Source organism: Dipodomys merriami, unplaced genomic scaffold, assembly GCF_024711535.1.
Source record: "Dipodomys merriami isolate MVZ:Mamm:240054 unplaced genomic scaffold, mDipMer1.0.p SCAF_440, whole genome shotgun sequence".
NCBI lineage: Eukaryota > Metazoa > Chordata > Mammalia > Rodentia > Heteromyidae > Dipodomys > Dipodomys merriami.
The window spans coordinates 749,966-766,693 of NW_027206003.1; the positions used below are offsets into that span (position 1 = coordinate 749,966).

Sequence of the window (16,728 nt, forward strand, 5' to 3'; positions counted from 1 at the left end):
GGGGACGGACACAGCGGGAGTTACCTAGTTACCTGCGGGGTTCAGGTAACGTCCTGGCAGGAGCCAGGACGGAAGGAAAGACAGACTCCTGCACAGCCAGGAGCCGACATATTGTGGAGGCTCTGCATTGCACAGGGAGCGGAGAGCTCGTGTGAGCGGGCTCTGCATCCTTCTCACAGATGCCTGGTCTGCAGACTCTGAGTGATGGCCGTCTGCCAGTGTCTTCCCTCCGTGGGAACCGTCCGTCCTACATCCACAGGGTCACCTGGCCGTGCACCCCGTGACCTGCGGCCTACTCTGTGCCCGCAGATGCTTCCCAGTGGAAGCCAGACTTGGTCTCTTCATTTGGAATCTCATCAGCTGACTATTAATGACTCAAGAAGTGAGTGGTGGTGGGGAGGATTAAAAGCCAGTCCACAGGAGTTTGAAGATGAACCTGCGGCCCTCAGCCGGCCTCAGCCGGCCCGGGGAGGTTTGGGCTCACGGCTCCCTTCCTCGCTGGCCAGCCCAGCGAGCGGCTGGAGGTAGGAGGCCCTGCTTGCTTTCACTCTTTCCAAGTCCTTGCGCTTTGCTTCCCTGGCGCAGCTGGGCGGGGAGGAGCCGCCGTGAGGCGCGGCGCCCGGGAAAACCTCTGGCCAGAGGAGGCCGCGGGGGTTTTCTCTCAGCTAGGACAAAAAGCTGGCCCCGGGGCCCAGTGGGAAGCGCACGCTGGGCGCGGGGCTGCTTTCCTGAACGAGAGGGAGCAAGGCGGCAGGGGCCATCTGCGCATCTGCGCATCTGCAATCTGTACATCTGCACAGCTGCGTTTCCGTCCGCTGGGCCTGCCCTGTGCGATAACTCCCCCTCCCCCTTTCTGTGGTGTGTTCTAACTCGTGGCATCTTAAGCAAAGAATGAAATGGCTTTGCCTCAAGAAATGATATTGGCCTGCCGGGTCCCAGCGAGGGCTTGCGCACCTCCACCGGTCTGTAACCCTGCCCAGCGTGTGGAGAGAGGAGGCGGAAGGCAGCCCGGCTGGGGCACGGCAGCTGGTACGCGGGGTGTGCGGGGCATGGCCAGCCACCTTCCTCCCGAAGAGATTCCCGCTGCGTTCCAGCAGGACTGCTGACCGTGCAGAAGGACCGGCGCTCCGCGATGCCGGTGCCAGCAGCCATGACTGACAGGGCTGCCCCAGGGGGAGGAGCGCGGGGTTAGCCAAAATGCCAAGAGGAAAATCAATAGGATGACTGCGCTGTGCCTCCAACGAGGGGAAAGAAAGCAGCAAAGAAGCCGTGCAGTCAAAAAAGACGAAAGGAAAGGGGAAAGAGAGAAAGGGGAAAGGGAGAAAGGGAAAGGGAACGGAAAAAAGGAAGGAGCTTCCACTGTCCCTGGTACTACCTCAGGCTCTGGCTCTGCTCATGTCCTCCGTCCGAGGACGGCTCTGCGAGGGATAGATGTAGATGTAGACATGCGTGGAGGGGGAGTCAACCCACCCAGGTGTACAGGGCTAGCAGCCTTTTCTTTCTGGTCTGGTGAAGATCTGGGAATACAGGGAGACGCAGGGCCGGGCCAGGTGTGCGGGAGACAGAGGTCTGGGCGCCCAGGGCCGGGCCGGGTGTGGGGGAGACAGAGGTCTGGGCGCCCAGGGCCGGGCCGCTGCACGCCTTTTGAGAACATTCTTTTACCTCTCTGCACCCGTCTTCAGTGGGTAAAGCATATCTCGTTGGAAAGTCTTTATAAAGCAAGCAGCACACATCTGGATGCTAGCCCACGCTCAAAAGCCATCGAGAATTGTCGTTGGGCAGTGGGAGGGAAGGAAGGGCGGTGAGTGGTGAGTGCGTGGGGAGGGCAGGCGAGAGGCGGGCCCTGCCCTGCGGTCGCTGCCCCTGGGGGAGCCCAGAGCACCGAGGGCAGAGCCACACCTGCCTGAGGAGAGGAGAGCGCGGCTCGTCATGGGTGCTGCTCCCTCGGCTCCCGCACTTTGGGAGACGGGCCTGGACCACAGTCCGGAACACACCCTGCGTCCCGGGACGGATTCCCTTCTACTCTCTTAATGATTCTGACCTCGTGTGTACCCCACACAGCCGCTGCTTCTGTGTTTCCTCTGGTTTTCCCTCTGCTGAGTCGGCTTTGAGAACGTGTGTTCCTCCAGCCGCTGGCTCTCCAGGGGCCAGTACCTGCGCTGCGCCCAGAGTGTCCCTCTGACGCGCTTACCTGTCCCTGCCCCGTCCTATGAAGCTGTCTGTGACCTGGCTGGGATTCATTCAGTGCTGTCTCTCAGGGAGATACATGTTTGTAGCCATTATCTATACACAGGACGCTGAACTGAGAGGCTGTTAGGCTTTGAAGGCGTTAGCGGTGAGAGGCTGGCTTGGATCAGGTGACCCATGTCTGTGTGACCTCTGTAAAAGCCTGTGGGTTAGTTGGTAAGCAGAACTGGTGCCGTTTTGCTCAGCTTTGTTTAGATTACTCAGTGGAAACATTCAGAGTGTGTGTGTGAGACACACACTAATACCAGGGCTTGAAGTCAGGGCCTGAGCGCTGTGTCTCAGGTTTTCACTCAAGGCTGGTGCTGTACCACATCTCCTTTTCCGGCTTTTTGCTGGTTAACCGGAGATAAGAGCCACACAGACTTTTCTGCTGAGGCTGGTTTTGAACTGTGATCCTCGGATTTCAGCCTCCTGAGTAGCTAGGATGACAGGCGTGAGCCACCAGCACCTGGTGTGCTCCAATGCTTGAACTGTGCCTTTACCTTTTTGCTTTTAGTTTGTTTTTTTTTTTACAGTCTCATGCTTTGGACATGAAAGGCTTTGGGCTGGGTAGATGGTACCACATGTGTGTACTACAGCACCTGTTTTGTGTTGATAGTCTTGCTAACTGTTGCTGTGGATAACTTCAAATTGCAATTCTCCTATCTCTATTTCTCAAACAGCTGAGGAGCAGGGTTTATCTTTCTGAGGGGAGTCCAGCCTGCAGGTGTAAGACACAGTTGCAGGGTTACTGTTTGTAAGAGGACAGACAGAATTTCGGTGGCCAGGATGAAGCATCTGCACACCGTGTTTGTTGCTCCTCTCATTCCTGGCCATCCCCGCTCATGGAGAGGAGGGGCGGCCTGTGGGAGGGGCTGGGGAGCGGGATCTCTGGAGCGCCGCAGCTCCCTCACAACATCGTGTTCAAGAACAAAAACCAAAGGCCAATATTTGAACAAGGTGCTCTGAACTGTTAGGATCAATTAAGAAGCTCTTAATGTAACAGCCTCTTAGATGGACGGATGGCTTTCACATAGTTAAAAGAGCTATTTGGGTCTCCATTTATTCTTTTTTCCACACCCAGACCTGAGACCATTAGGAGTAGACCTAACTAGAAGGAAATTTCCCCTTTGGGGGATAAAGTGCAGGTGAAGTCTCCACCATGAGCTCCACTGCCCAAGGTAGATTTTAAATAAACCTAGAAAACCAGCTGACCTTTGTTTCTCCCCCTCCCCCTCCCCTCTCCCCCTCCCCTCCCCCTCCCCTCCCCCTCCCCTCCCTCTTCCCTTCCCCTTCCCTCTCCCTTCCCTCCCCCCCTCCTCCTCCTCCTCCTCCTCCTCCTCCTTCTCTTCTTCTTCTTCTTCTTCTTCTTCTTCTTCTTCTTCTTCTTCTTCTTCTTCTTCTTCTTCTTCTTCTTCTTCTTCTTCTTCTTCTTCTTTTGATTTTTACATCGGGCATTAGCTTGCACCTGTTTTTAGGTCCTTCCTGAAGATATTCTCTCTTCCTGGATCTGTTTTAAATTAACAGAGAAAGATAAAGTTTTCTACACTTCCCCCTCTCTACTACAAAAATATACTTCAACTTCAAAAACACATGCACACACTTATAAAAGGTCTTACAAGATTCCTGTAACGCCGGAACCCATTGTTTTCCATTGCTGTGTTCTCATGGAGAGCTCTCCTCCTTCAGTGCTCTAGTGCATTTTTTTCCACTTGAAACTATTGACTTAAAAGAAAAAGAAGTCGTAGAAAAGGGAAGGGTTCGTGTCAGAGCATAGGAAAACAAAACTCTAAAAATAGCCCGGATCCTCAGATTCCCCCTCAGACATGATGCAGCTGCTGGCCACGCTCAGGAGCTGCTGACACCCAGAGCATGATTTCTGGTCCTCTGCCTTAGTTCCCATCAATGTTTTCTCAAAATCAGGTTCTGGGCACTGCCTCTCGAATGTAGCCCTATACAAACAAGCCTACACAGACCCTGCTAGAAAATCCCAATGCTGCAGTCAACGCCAGTGATGGAGATGGACTGGAAGCTTAATGATTATACCCCGTTCTTTACATTCACCTCGTAAGATGGTGAGGATTGAAGACGCCGAAGAAGCTAGAGGTGGGACCAATACAACCAGAAGAAAAATCACGATTTAAGAGCTGACTTGATGATATTGAGAAAACTGGGTAGTGTAACTCAACAGATTGAAGAAGACTTGGGATGTTAAAATACTGGGTGCTGTAATCCTAAGTACTCAGGAGGCCGAGCCCTGAGGATCAGAGTTCAAAGCCAGCCCAGGCAGAAAAGTCCATGAGACTCTTATTTCCATTAACCACTGAAAAGCCAGAAGTGGAGCTGTGGCTCAAGTGATAGAGTACTAGACTTGGGCAAAATACTCAAGGACAGTGCCCAGGCCCTGAGTTCAAGCTCCGATGCACGTGTGCACGCGCGCGCGCGCACACACACACACACACACACACACACACTGATCAGTCCATTCATTCTTCCAACTATTGCTCCTACTTTGTTCTTTAAATTGTGGAGAATGATGGAAGGCGCTGAGGTGAACCTGCGTTTATCTTATGTGACAAGAGTTGTGCACACTCCCCTGGAAAAGAAGGTCGTGACAAACTCTTGTGGGGAAGAAACCCACCCATAAAAGAAAGTGAAAACAGTAGAAGACGTCACCAGGTGCCAGGCTTCACGTTTTCTCTCCTTCCTCAATCCATAGTTATCCTAAGAATATTTATCTTTCTAAAAAGAAAATCTCACCACAGAAATCTGCCTTCAGCCTTCTGATTTGTTTTTGGTATTTTTGGGACAAAGACCTGCGGTACCTGAGCGTTATGATTTGCGTGAGTTTTGTTCCCAGAGCTGCTGGGACCTTTTTGACAGCTACGGCTGTGGCGTACTTACCTCTCACTGTCCAGGATTAGAGAGAAGACTGTAATACTAGCAATTCAATGACGTTTTAATGAACGGAGCCTTTTCCACCGATCCGTCTCTTTTCAGAACTGATATTTAACACATATGGGAAATTAAACCATCGAGTGATTTTACTCATAAGTTGTCTTCATTACCACCTGACTAAAAATCTGTGACGCTGTTGGCTCTGCAGAGTTCCTCTGAGCTCCCCGCTCTTGGTCTACCCTTCTTCCTGCCATGTGTAACCACTTACCACATCTGTTAGTCTGTTCTCGGCTCAGGTCAAAGTCCCTGCTTCACCTCCTGTCCCGTCTGGATCTCAAACAGAACTCTGTATCCACTGGAAATCTCAACTAACATACCGAGTCCTCTAAATAGATTTACATTTACTCTATTCTGCTCACAAGGCACACTATTACTGTGCCTTCACCGTCCATCTCTTCATCTGTCCAAACAGATTTTCCTGTGTCTATACTCTATTGTTAGAGACCTGCCTTACTCTGTTTTTAATTATGTTTTATTATTTCTAAGTGGTTGCACAGAGTTTCCATTCACAAATGATCTCCTCTGTACACTGCGTCTTCATTGATGTCCCTCGCATCATTCCACCCCATCCTTCTCATGCCCCCGTTTGTAGTGACGATCACAGAGGTGCGCCAGGAGCAAATCCTTATTAAATTAGTAAATGTTGGTTATGTCAAAGCATGCAAAATGAGTGAAAGAGAAAACAGAGAGCATCGTCTACACAAACACATAAGCACACACGCGTGTATATACGAAGGGAGGGCAAGAGAGACACAGAACAAATGGTAGTGCACATGTGTGTTCCAGAGTTTTACACACTGGAAATCACTCTGTCCCTCTCCCTTATCGCCCACTTCCTCAAACCAGAGCAAGGGGGGGGGAAATCTACACACACTTCCATGACAAGAAATGCCACTGTAGCGGCTGAAGAAAGTGTCTGGAACCAAGGGGTAGATGTCCTGCTTTAGCATTCCACTTGCAGGCCACCAAGGGCAGAGTCCAAACTCTGAGCATAGGGTCTTGTCTGACCTGGGCGCTCTAGGAATTATTTGATCTTGCCAGGAAATCTGGAAGAGATGACACTGGAAATCCCTTTGGGCACTCTGAAAGTAGGGGTTAAATGCGTCATTTTATTTAGAAATTAAGTTGGGTTAGTTTTGGGAGAACTGAAATGCAAGTTACCTCTTGATTCAAGTTAGTGGACACAGCTAAAGCTATTCATCAGCCTGGATCCTTCCTCTCTTAGATGGCATAAATGTTAAACGTGGGCGTGTGAATGCTCTCTCCTTGCTCGCAGGCTGCTCAGTGATCCCCCTCCAAGCCCTGCCCTGTGTGCACGCATTAGTAGGCAGGAGTTTCATTGTGATCATCTCACAGATGCATACGATACACTCGGGACAAGTTCATCCTTCTATGAATCCCTCGAATCTCCTCTTCACGCTCCCATTTTTCAAGCAGTATTTTGGTGTCGCTCTCACTTTTGTTACAGAATTAAACTCTTTGAGAGCCAAATGAAACACATCCTTCCTCAGAGGAGCCCTCGTGAAGGCAGGGTTTGTCTGTCTTGCTACCACAACCCTTGTCTTCCTTCGGGTGCTCAGCTCGGTCTGCTCCCCCTGGGCATGTTCACGGGTCCCCGGGGCTGCGGGCTGCCCGGCGGGCTGGGGCTGCCGTCCCCAGGACAGGGATTCAGCCTGTTTCCCAATAGATAAAGAGTTGTAAAATACTGCTCTGGACATTGTGTCCCGATAGTTACCTTCTGCTCATCAGTTATTAGATTAGTTACCGAGGAAAGACAAGGGAAACAAGAAAACCGTCTAGGAACCCCACGTCCAAAGACAAATAAAGAAGCTGATGAACATGGTAGTGTTGGAAGTGGGCGGAGGGAGAGCCCGGGAGCCAGGCCTCAAACTTAAGACCCTGGGTCGGGAGACAGGTGGCCAAATGGATTCCCTAAAGATAGATGGGAAATGAAAAGATACAGAGGGCTTCAAAGTAGAGGGGACCAAAGCCAACACCCCGGAGGCCCCAAAGGCTGGGCAGCTTCCAAGCGGTCACAGCAAACGCAGGGATTTATTTGCTCACCAGATGGAGTGGTGGCCCTATCACTTTTCCAAATGTACCAGACGAGGAAAGGGACGCGGTATGAAAACATGAAAGAATGGCTAGAGAATGATCTGTGCTCACTGAGAAGGGAGGATCCTGTGTTTCCAGTTGCCCAAGAAAAAGAGAAGAGAATGCAACGGGGCACACTAATGCACAGACTTAAATTAAACACACGCAGAGCTTGTTTCTCTATTTTCCATGATATGTTTGATCTTCCTTATAACAGTTCACACCTTTTTGGAAGGGGAGGGTGGAGATTTAAGTTTTTATTCTTTACATTACATGCTGCTCTAGGTTGAATGGTGCCATAGCATAATATATAATACATATAGCAAATATTATAGGCAATATATTATATAGAAGATAAAATTTTAAGAGAAAAATAGTTTATAAGGAAAAAGAATGTTTACAATGATAAACCAGGTTGCTAATCCATCATGAAGACATTAACTATTTTTGGGTCTAGCTATAGAGTCCCGAAATAGGTTAAGATGATAGAAGAGCAGGGAAAATAGAAAGCTAAGCAGTCATGGCTGATCTGAAGACAAAGAAAATCTATAGAAATGATCACGGAGGGGTCACTGTAAATAGAGTTTCACTCCTTCCTTCCTCCCGTGCCTCCCTCTCCCCTTCAGAAAGATCATAGATGGAGCAAGAGCAGAAATGATTGCTGTAGCAATTGGGGTGATGTCAGCTGGTCCAGAAGACAGTGGATGGATTTAGGAGGTATTTTGAAGAGGGCAGGGGAGGGCAGAGAGGAAGGAAGAGGCTACTGGTAGGAAATGGGCTGCTAGCCGAGGCGGGGCTCACGTCTGAAAGTCCAGGCACTCGGAAGGCAGGGAACGGGCTCAAAGCTAGCCCTGCCAAAAATTAGTGAGGCTTTATCCCCACAATAAAACCAGGCGTGGTGGTATCTTCTTGTATGTGAAAGGTCTAACAGTGCTCCAAGGCTCACCACCACCTCTCTGAAAAAGAACCAAGTGCGACGGTGTTGGATGTGTATCTGGCTCACATGGTAGAGCACTTGGTTAGCCAGTACGAAGACTCAAAAGCAAGAGGGAGCTCTTAGATGGCTAATGGTGGAGTGAGGAATTTGAGAGCATCGGAAGCGGCTGAGGTGACATCGAATGGTTTCTATCCTAGACATGCTGAGTAATGGGATTTCCAAATGGAGACATCAGCAGGAAGTTGCACGTGTGAAGCCATAGCGCTAGTGATCTTTGTTCTGAGATCTGGAGTTTGGACTTGCCATCAGACAGGTGGTTATGAATGACCTTGCGGAGGGCAACCTCACCCGCTGAATGACCTTGCGAGAACGGAAAAGAACAACGAATCCAAGGTCCACACACATGAGCATTTCAGGGACGGGAAGACCCGTCGTCAAGACTGAAAAGATGGAACCGGGAGGCGAAAGGCAGACAAGCCGAGGAGTCTCAGATCTTCTGGGAAGTCGCGCACGGTAAAGGTTGGAAAGGTGTTTTGCAATCTAATTATAAGCCTCTTGGGCAATTGTTGAGCGTGAAATTGGTGACATAATATTCTAATCCTACGATATTCTGTTTAAAGGAAAACAATAAGTCCCTTTCTCAATAAAGACTGTAGAGTCCCTTGTACAGGTACACATGGGGCCAATTAATGTCTTTCTTTAGAAGCGAGGACTTCCCGGGCGTCTCCAGCCGGCCTGAGGGTGGTCTCCTCGTGCAGCCCTGCACTGCTGGGTGGAGCCTCGCGGCAGACCCTTTTGAAGGTGTTTGGTTCAAAGCCCCTGAGGGCCTTCGGAGGTGGTTTGGGGTTGCGCTCACATTGCCAGTCCTCCGACTGGCAGGTGGACGTCCCCATAACCTTCTTTAAACTAGCAAGGACCCCGAAGCTCAGGGAGGCTAAGCAGGTCAGCCAGGCCACCCAGCTCGATGCGCCTCCCGACAAGGTCAAATTTATGGACAGTTAACTGAGACCCAGGCATGCAAAACATCTCTGGCCCAGTGGGAAGTCCCAGAAGCATTCCTAGTTTGCTGCAACTCTGTCTTCCATTAAACACAAACTGTTATGGGTGGGGGGGGAGGGGAGAGAAGGGGAGAGAGAGGGGGAGACAAGGGAGAGAGGGGAGAGAGAGAAAGAGAGAGGACTTTCCTTAATCTTCTGTTTGACCTGCTGTTGCCGGCAGAGGTTTTTCTGAATGAACAACGTATGCCCTCTGGCAATGAAGAACATTCCAATCATTGGTTCTGGTTACTAAATGTATAAGCAATGGGCTGTGGTTTGTGTGGCAAGGTGTAAGGTCTTATGTGTATAGTGTGTATAGGTTGTATAATGTATATAGTATATATAGGGTGTATAGGGTGTATAAGGTATATAGGATGTATAGGTATATAGGGTGTATAGGGTATATAGAGTGTATAGAGTATATAGGGTGTATAGGCTATACAGGGTATATAGAGTGTATAGGGTGTATAGTATGTATAGGGTGTATAGGTGTATAGGGTGTATAGGGTGTATAGGGTGTTTAATGTGTATGGGGTGTATAGGTGTATAGTGTGTACAGGGTATATAGGGTGTATAGGGTGTATAGGGTATATAGGGTGTATTAGGGTATATAGTGTGTATAGGGTGTTTAGTGTGTATAGTATATATTGGGTATATAGGATGTATAGGGCATACAGGGTGTATAGGTTATACAGGGTTTATAAGGTATATAGTGTGTATAGGGTATATAGTGTGTATAGGGTATTTAGGCTATATAGTGTGTATAGGTTGTATAGGGTATACAGGGTCTATAGGGTGTATAGGGTATATAGAGTGTATAGGGTAATTGTGTGTATAGGGTGTTTTGTGTGTATAGTATATATAGGGTGTATAGGGTATATAGGGCATACAGGGTGTATAGGGTATATAGGGTGTATAGTGTATATAGTGTGTATAGTGTGTATAGTGTATATAGGGTATATAGTTTGTATAGGGTGTATAGGGTATTAAGTTATATAGAGTGTATAGGGTATATAGTGTATATAGTGTGTATAGGGTATATAGGGTGTATAGTGTGTATAGGGTATATAGTGTGTATTGGGTGTATAGCGTGTATAGGGTATATAGTGTGTATAGGGTATATAAGGTATATAGTGTGGATAGTGTATATAGTGTGTATAGGGTGTATAGTGTGTATAGGGTATATAGGGTGTATAGTGTATATAGGGTATATAGTGTGTATAGGGTGTATAGGTTATATAGTGTATATAGTGTATATAGGGTGTATAGGGTGTATAGTGTGTATAGGGTATATAGGGCATATAGGGTGTATAGTATGTATAGGGTATAAAGGCTATATAGGATGTATTGTGTGTATAGGGTATATAGGGTGTATAGTGTGTATAGTGTGTATAGGGTGTATTGTATGTATAGGGTATATAGGGTGTATAGTGTGTATAGGGTGTATAGTGTGTATTGGGTATATAGGGTGTATAGTGTGTATAGGGTATATCGTGTAGATAGGGTGTATAGTGTGTATAGGGTGTATAGGGGTATAGGGAGTATATGTATAGGGTGACTGGAGCTGGGTTGTGGATGCTGGATTTGTGGCTTTAGGAGCACACTCCTGGGGTTCAGTAGCACTTTAGATGTGTGGACTTTGACATGTGCAGTCCCTGGACTGGGGATAGGGTATTCTATTAACACTCAGAATAAAGGGTGGGGCGGTATGGAAAAGTATTTCTTATAATTAAAGACAGGAAAAATTTTAAAAAGCTCTGGATTCCTTTGATTAGTGTGAACTTGATATTCTCAGGCTTTTGAGTGTTTGGAAATTATCTTTTTTCCCCTTTCTCCACTGAGCTATTGTTGATGACATGTGCGGCTTGGCAGTCAGACTCAGACCTTTCCGAAGAGGAAATAGAGTTCAGCTGGTCGGCTTCTATGGAAAGTGGTAGCTGTTAAAACTGGATTGGCTCAAAATCTAGCCTCAAAAGGAAGCAGTCCATTCACTTACAAGATGTGCTGAGAAATCTAGTTTTGAATAAACATTAGAAACATTGCTTGATTAAGTTACAAATAGGTGCATTTGCTAAATTTATTGTTCTTTTTCTCACGTGTCAAGACGAAGAATATAACCTCCTCATTTTTACATTTCTCACTGACCTTTAGTAAAGTCTCCTGTGTTGGCTTTCTGTTCCTGCTTTAAGATAAGCAGCTTGAAAAGAAAGATGTAGCCAGGCACTGAGGGCTCACACCTGTAATCCTAGCTGCTCTGGGGAGGATCGTGGTTCAAAGCCAGCCAGGGCAGGAAAGTCAGTGAGATTCTTATGTCTAGTAAATTACCAAAAAAATCCAGAAGTCAAGCTGTGGCTCAAGTGGGAGAGCACTAGCCTTGATCAAAAGAAACTCAGGGATAGCACCCTGATTTCACCCCCCCCACACACACCAAAGAAAAAAAGTGTGCTAGCTCACACTTCAGTGGTTGCCACAGTTTGGATGGGGGACACTGTCATAAGGCATTTGTTGCTGAAACATGAGACAAACACTTCACGGCCGGACACAGGAGAATCGGGTGGGGGGGCTGGGTGCTTGCGCCCCTTTAAGGCCCACCCCCAACGGCTCAGTTTCCCCAAACTTCCACCACTCCCAAGAACACCTTTCTGTGGACTGGATTTTGGTCAATGGGCCTATTGCAATCACTTCCAAACGAGAGCACTAACTACAAGAAGACTGTGCGTAGAGGAAAGCGTCAAGATTTCTAGTTTGTATGCAAGTATGCAGTTTTTCTTTCTTCTTTCCCCCTAGAACTCAAGGATCCGGGCCACACATTTGATCCCTGTGTGCCTCCTGAGCCCGGCGTGAGCGATGGGTTGATTTACCCTCATTCCATTGAGGTACTTGTGAACGAGGACCCATTTGTGCTTGCCAGCAGACCCTCATCTACTTCTTCATCTTCTTGAAGACTTTGAGTTTTACTGCTGGGCTTAAATCAGCTGCGGGGGGACTGGCTGGAAAGAGCAGCCACCATATGGAGTGTTCCCGTGGTGCGAAAGCTTCGTGCCGACTTCTATGACCTCCTTGAAGTTTTCCTTCCTGTCCTGCATGTACCTGATTTCTTCCAGCTGTCCGCCCACATTCTCGTTGGCTCAGTTGTGTATTTGTGTCCTCTTGGCATTCATCTGCCTCCTTAAACATTTCCTCTTCAAGGTCACTGAGCGACCTTGTCATTCTGTTTGTGTTTGTTGTTGGCAATGTCTTCACTGCTATCGCATCTGACTGTGGTATTGGTCTTTGAGGAAGGGTGCTACCTTCCTCCAGAACGGAATCCTCTGGTGCCTTGATCCGTGCCTTCTCAGCTTGCTTCCAGCGCCGAAAAAGCAAATACTGCCTTAGAGGAGCAAAAATGGTCCGAGATACTACTCACTAAGCAATAACTCCCTAATGTCCTGTGAGCAATGTCCTAGGACTACGATTTTTCTACATCCTCACCAACAGTTGTATTGTTTGCCTCCCTTCTTAGTTCAATTTACTGTAAATATCTTATGTAGAGATAAAAAGTTTCAGTTCATCAAATAAATATAAAAACTATAACCACATTGATATCTATATCTGTTTTACGCCAATTCTTTAGAGTTTTGAGCTTTGTAATATAATTTGAAATGCAGTAATAGGATGTCTCCAGTATTGCTATTACTCAAAATTGGTCATTTAGGAGTGCCTTGAATAATCCCCCACCTTTGTGAGTTTTGTTTTTATAAGCCTTTAAAAGGTATTGAGACCATATTTGTAGCTGCATGTATATCCTACCTTGGAAAATGTTCCATAATATATTCTGATATTATTGGGTAAAATGTTCTGTATTTGTCTGTTAGGTCCTGATTTGTTTTATCTCTAGTTATTCTATCCATTGTTGAAATGAGTTGTCTGTGTCTTTCATTCTGTCACTTTGCTTCATTTATTTAGGAGCCCTGATAGCTGGAAGGTATGTCATTATAATTTTTATATTTATTTGATGAACTGAAACTTTTTATCTCTATATAACGTCCTTTGTTGTTTCCTGAAGAGGTTTGATCTGATATTAGGATAGCCACCATGCTGTTTTTTAGTTCCCATTTCCTTGGCATATATTTTTCTATTTGTTCTCTTTCAACTTTCATGGATCCTAGGCTTAAACCGAGTCATCTGCGGCCTGTAGTTGAATCTTTTGATATCTATTCAACAAATCTGTGTCTTTTGACTGGGAAGTTTAGGCTGCTCACATCTGAAGTAATTACCCTTGGGGCAGGACTTGCTTTGATTGATATTTTGTAATTTGTATTTTCTGTCTGTCCCCTAACATTTTGTCCCTCATTCTTTTCCATTAACTTTTTCTTTTCTTTTTCTTTTTTTTTGACGGTCGTGGGCCTGAACTCTGGGCCTGGGCGCTGTCTCTCAGCTCTTCAGCTCAAGGCTAGCACTCTACCACTTGAGCCACAGCACCACTTCTGGGTTTTTCTGCTTATGTGGTGCTGAGGAATCGAACCTAGGGCCTCAAGCATGCAAGGCAAGCGCTCTACCTCTGAGCCACCTTCCCAGCCCCCATTAATGCCATTTTTGTGTTTAGTTGGTTATTTTGGTAGTGTTTAGACTTTGGTTCTCTTCTCAATTCTCTTCGTGTACATTCTCTATATTTTATCTCTGGTTATGAGAATCGCATTCTAAAGTTATAATAATGTACTTTAATAGCTTCAATCACATACAATACTCCAGTTCTTTACTATTCTACTTGGCTGCATTTCATGTTACTGATGCTATAAATTGCACCTTTTTAAGTTTTATTTACCTTAAATTAGATTTATGAAGGTGTATGCTTTTATCTTTTTCAATTTTATTAAATAAAAATTTACTAACCAAAACTACAATAATGGAAGTTCTTATATTTGTTCATATAATTACCTTTGCTAGAAAACTTTAGTATTATGTATGACTTCAGAGTATGGATTAAAGTCTTTTCATGCCAATTTGAAGGATACCTGTTAGTTGGAATAAGTTCCAACTTTTATCTGGAATTGTCTTAGTTTATCTTTCACCTTTTGAAGGAAACTTTTACCAGACAAAGAACTCTGTTCACAGCTTTTATCTCTTGCAACACATTAAATAGATACATGATCCCACCACGTCTGTCTCCTGGGAAACCTGCTAGTGCGCTCCTTGAGCATTTCTTATATGTGGTACCTTAGGTTACTTGAGGTTTTCAACTTTTTCTTCTTATCTTCTTTTAACTCTTTAGTAGTTTGGGTAGCATGTGTGAGTGTGAGGGGCTCAGGTTTATTCTACTTGGAGTTTGTTAAAGTCGTGTGTATTTATACCCATATTCCTGAGAGGTTTTTGGATATCATTTCTTCACATGAGCCTTCTTCCTTTCCTCTCCACTGTTTTTAGATTCTCCTAATTCATCTCGTGGTGAGGGGAAGGAGAGAGTTCTTCATCATTTTGTTCTTATGAGAGCATCATTATGGAAAGAGCCCCCCGGCCCCCGGCTCTCCGGCTTTCTGCCTATGATGTGGCTGGTCCCTTTCTCGTGCACAGACTCCCTCCACGATGCCTCCCCCGATTAAACTCTGCCCAGCGTGTCTTGGGTCATTCTTGCTCCTTCTCACAGACTCCCATTTCGTGTGAGCCTGGTCTGCAGTTGGCTTGCCCCCCCCCTCGCCCCGTGTCCATTTCTCCCTTAAAGGATCCCAGCCTCACGGCTCACTGGCCTGAGCCCTGAGTCCTGCAAGAAGAACTCGTGTGTCCTTTCATCCCGAGCAAAAGGAGGAACTGGGAGCTGGGTGGGGTTCTTCAGAGCGGCCACTCTGTCATGGAGACTCCTAGGGAAGAGCCGGCCGAAGGGCCAGGAACTTTCCGATAGCTAGGTTTCCTTGACTGGGCACTTTCTGTGCGAATCCCTTTCCGTTGCTGTGTTGGGACGGAGGCTTTCTGAGGAAAGGTGTGTTAGGTCATGCACTCTCTCCTCCCCCGTGCGTGCGTTGTCAGGCTTCGTGCATCTGGAAATAAAGCCCTGTCGGGCCCTGGGGGGCGGGGCGGGAGGGGCTGAGCTCCAGGCAGAGGCCTGTGTGCGGGCAGGGCACATGCACCTTGCACGGTGGTCAGACAGAAGGACCTCTGGGTGCAGACGGCACATTCCCCCGCGCGGGAGGGCGGCGGGCCTCCGTGTCAGCCGCGCTGGTCACTGCCCGGCCTCCGGGGAAGAACAGCCCCCGTGTTTGCTTCTCTGACAAGGATGTGGTTTTGTGGGCAGGTTTACATGACAGCAGACTGGACAGACATCAGGAAGCAGACAGAGCAACCTCTCTAGGCCTACAGGGCGTTTAGTAAGATCCTGCTGAGCTTCTGGAGCGGACCGACCGTGGTGAGTCAGGCTGTCCGCCCCGCAGGCTCCGGCGGGTGCGCGGTGCCAGCCCCCGCCTCACAGGCCGGGCAGCGCCAGCTGGGACTGACGGAGTTGTCGCTGGCCGGGGGTGGGACGCGAGGCAGAGCCTTCCGCGCCGCCTGGGCGCCAGGGCTTCCCCACCCCACCTCCAGGCAGCTTCGCTGATCGCTGCTTTGTGAGTACCTCAGGCCGATGCAGCCACCTGCCCACCCACCCAGCGCTGACCGCCCAGCCACCCAGCGCTGACCGCCCAGCCACCCAGCGCTGACCGCCCAGCCACCCAGCGCTGACCGCCCAGCCAGCCAGTGCTGACCGCCCAGCCACCCAGCGCTGACCGCCCACCCACCCAGCGCTGACCGCCCACCCACCCAGCGCTGACCGCCCAGCCACCCAGCGCTGACCGCCCACCCACCCAGCGCTGACCGCCCAGCCATCCAGCGCTGACCGCCCAGCCACCCAGCGCTGACCGCCCAGCCACCCAGCGCTGACCGCCCACCCACCCAGCGCTGACCGCCCAGCCACCCAGCGCTGACCACCCAGCCCTTAGGAGGCAGATGCGAGGATTTCCCATCTGGAAATAAACCCTCATCCCCAGGGGCTTCAGCCCAGCAGAGACATTTGCAAGTAGGCACATGACTGCTTATTGACTCCTGTGGTATGCTGAGTAAATATAACACAGATCAGTATAGTGATCTGAGAGTGAGTGAGTACTTAGGATGAGGAGTTCCTGAGAAGGTTCTCTGACCGGTAGTAGCTGATCCTTTTTTTTCAGATTGGATTTTAGAGTTTGACAACTGTTGGTCCATTCAAAGTGAAGAAAGCACTTCTTTCTTTCTTTCTTTCTTTCTTTCTTTCTTTCTTTCTTTCTTTCTTTCTTTCTTTCTTTCTTTCTTTCTTTCTTGTCTTCCTTCCTTCCTTCCTTCCTTCTTTCCTGCCTTCCTTCCTTCCTTCCTTCCACTATCTAATCTATCTATCTGTCTGTCTGTCTGTCTGTCTGTCTATCTATGCAGCAGCAAGGGAAAGCAGTAGAATATCTATAAGGGGAAAAGCCTTGTGTGTATATATGGCACACATCAGGT

At 48.0% G+C, this 16,728-nt stretch overlaps 1 protein-coding gene across 1 annotated transcript in view; it reads left to right on the forward strand.

Annotated features, from left to right (window-relative positions):
• The first annotated feature begins 502 nt into the window (after nucleotides 1-502).
• Tnfsf18 (TNF superfamily member 18) overlaps nucleotides 503-16,728 on the forward strand; it is a 29,985-nt gene continuing 13,759 nt past the window's right edge. The window contains exon 1 of the mRNA XM_069994098.1: nucleotides 503-524. The gene's annotated coding sequence lies outside the window, so the exon portion shown is untranslated. The remainder of the gene's footprint in view (nucleotides 525-16,728) is intronic.